Genomic DNA, 2,170 nt, shown 5'->3' with positions numbered 1-2,170 from the left:
TCCTTGATGATCCTCCCCGCTTTCCTCAGGCACCGCTTCCTGTAGATGTCTTGGAGGGAGGGAAGCTCACCTCCAATTATCCGTTCAGAGCACCGCATGTATTACATGTACAATGTGCAGGATCTAACCCAACAATTTTCACCATTTTTCATTTAAAGGTTCCAACATGCATGTTGCCTTTTCCAACATTCACAGGGCTCTGTTCCATGAATTCATCCTCCATAGTCATAATGTCAATGCATGTGTGTATGAGGAAGAACCTTCTGGGGAAAAAAGGACCTGTACTGTGACCTTCACTGTGGTGGTCAGTAGGCCATCAAGCCCTGAAACACAACTAATTTTAGTGCCATTGCTGAGAGTGCACCCAGTATTCACTGCCTAAAATAGGTGTGCCAAGCTTGTAGTGACATACTCATAAATACTTAAGGGAGTAATTACTGCCAAAGGTGCTTCAACAAGGTATTGACCAAAGGCTATATTCATAGCCGGATTTATTATGTTCACATTCACATTGTTTTCATCATCCATCCATCCATCTTCATCCGCTTTGTCCGGGGCCGGGTCGCGGGGGCTGTGGTGTTTTTAGCCCAGTCCAGTTTATTGTCAATGTGTACTCCAAGGTATTTATAGTATTTGTTTGTTCTCAAAAAGTAATATTTTCACAAATGTAACAACTTCATACATTACATTCATCCATTCATCCATCCATTTTTTCCACTTATCTGGAGCCTAAGCAAAGAAGCCCAGACCTCCCTCTCCCTAGCCACCTCCTCCAGCTCCCTGGGGGAACACCAAGGCACTCCCAGGCCAGCTGAGAGCTATGATCTCTCCAGTGTTTCCTGGGATATGCCTGGAACACCTCCCATGCCATGCCCATGTCCCCTCAACTGCCTCTACTCTGGGCCCTTTCCCAGATGGCTGAACGCTATCTTAGAGAGAAGCCAGCAACCCTTAGAGAAAGCACATTTCCGTTTCTTGTATCCGCAGTCCCATTCTTCGGTCACTACCCAAAGCTCATGACCATATGTGAGGGTAGGGAGGTAGAACGACCAGTAAATTGAGTGCTTCGCTTTTACGCTCAGGTCTCTCTTCATCACGATGAACTGGTACAGTGTCCACATCACTGCAGCCGCAGCACCAGTCTGTCTGCCAGTCCTCTGTACCCTTCTCCCCTCACTCATGAACAAGATGCCTGAGAAACAAATAGACTTGGAGGTACTGATTCTCATTCCCACTGCTTCACACTTGTCTGCAAACCACACTCGAATAGCTCATAGCAACAGGCCACACACCCCACACTTCCAAAGCACCACCCACAGAATACTTAGAGGGACACGGTCAAATGCCTTCTCCAAATCCACAAAACACATGTAGACGGGTTGAATAAACTCCCATGCACCCTCAGGTATCCTTGCTAGGGTAAAGAGCTGGTCCAGTGTTCTACGACCAAGCCAAAAACCGCATTGTTCCTGCTGGATCCAAGGTTCGGCTAATGGATGGACTCACACACTGTGTTAGGTTTCTTGTGCACCACAGAGGTGACATTCTATGTCCCATTCGCTAGTTTTGGTAGCCAGGGATCAGTCCACCAAGGTCTCCACCCTTGGCCACCACCCAGCACACATTGCATGCGACCCCTATGGCCCTTCTTCGGGCTGTGCCCTGCCGGCCCCCATGGGCAAAGGCCAGACACCACCAGGCACTTGCCTTCATTCACCCTCCCCAGGATTGGTTCCAGGGCGGGGCCCAGTATATCTATACTGGGGCCCCGGGATGATGGACTGTTCCCTAGGTTTCTGTGAATAGGTGTCTTTTGAATCGCTCTTTGCCTGGTCCTTCATCCAGGACCAGTTTGCCATGGAAGACCCTACCAGAGCACAAAAGCCCTCCGACAACATAGCCCCTGGCATTCCGGGGACACACAAACCCCTCAACAGATTCACGGAGGGGTTATGCATTATATTCAAATATTTAAATACATTATCAATAACCTTGTTGTTGTTTTTTTCTAGATTTAGTTCAAAAATACTCGTCTCTTTTTTCCTGAGACTTGGTGTTTACTCCGTGATCTTAAGTTTGCATAAAGAGGGAAACTTTAACTTCTGTTTTAAACTTCCGAATTTAAAGCCAAATGTCATTGTATTTTATCAAATCAAATCAAATCAAATCA

General features: G+C 47.0%; 1 protein-coding gene across 1 annotated transcript in view; it reads left to right on the top strand.

Annotated features, from left to right (window-relative positions):
- Nucleotides 1-2,170, top strand: part of LOC102289990 (receptor-type tyrosine-protein phosphatase zeta) — a gene marked incomplete in the record, with an annotated part of 122,520 nt that overhangs the window by 88,712 nt on the left and 31,638 nt on the right.

Source organism: Haplochromis burtoni, unplaced genomic scaffold (assembly GCF_018398535.1).
Source record: "Haplochromis burtoni strain Fernald_Lab_line unplaced genomic scaffold, NCSU_Asbu1 Contig_517, whole genome shotgun sequence".
Taxonomy (NCBI): domain Eukaryota; kingdom Metazoa; phylum Chordata; class Actinopteri; order Cichliformes; family Cichlidae; genus Haplochromis; species Haplochromis burtoni.
The sequence above is the reverse complement of the archived record's forward strand: the minus strand, read 5'-3'. Positions and strand labels throughout refer to the sequence as shown.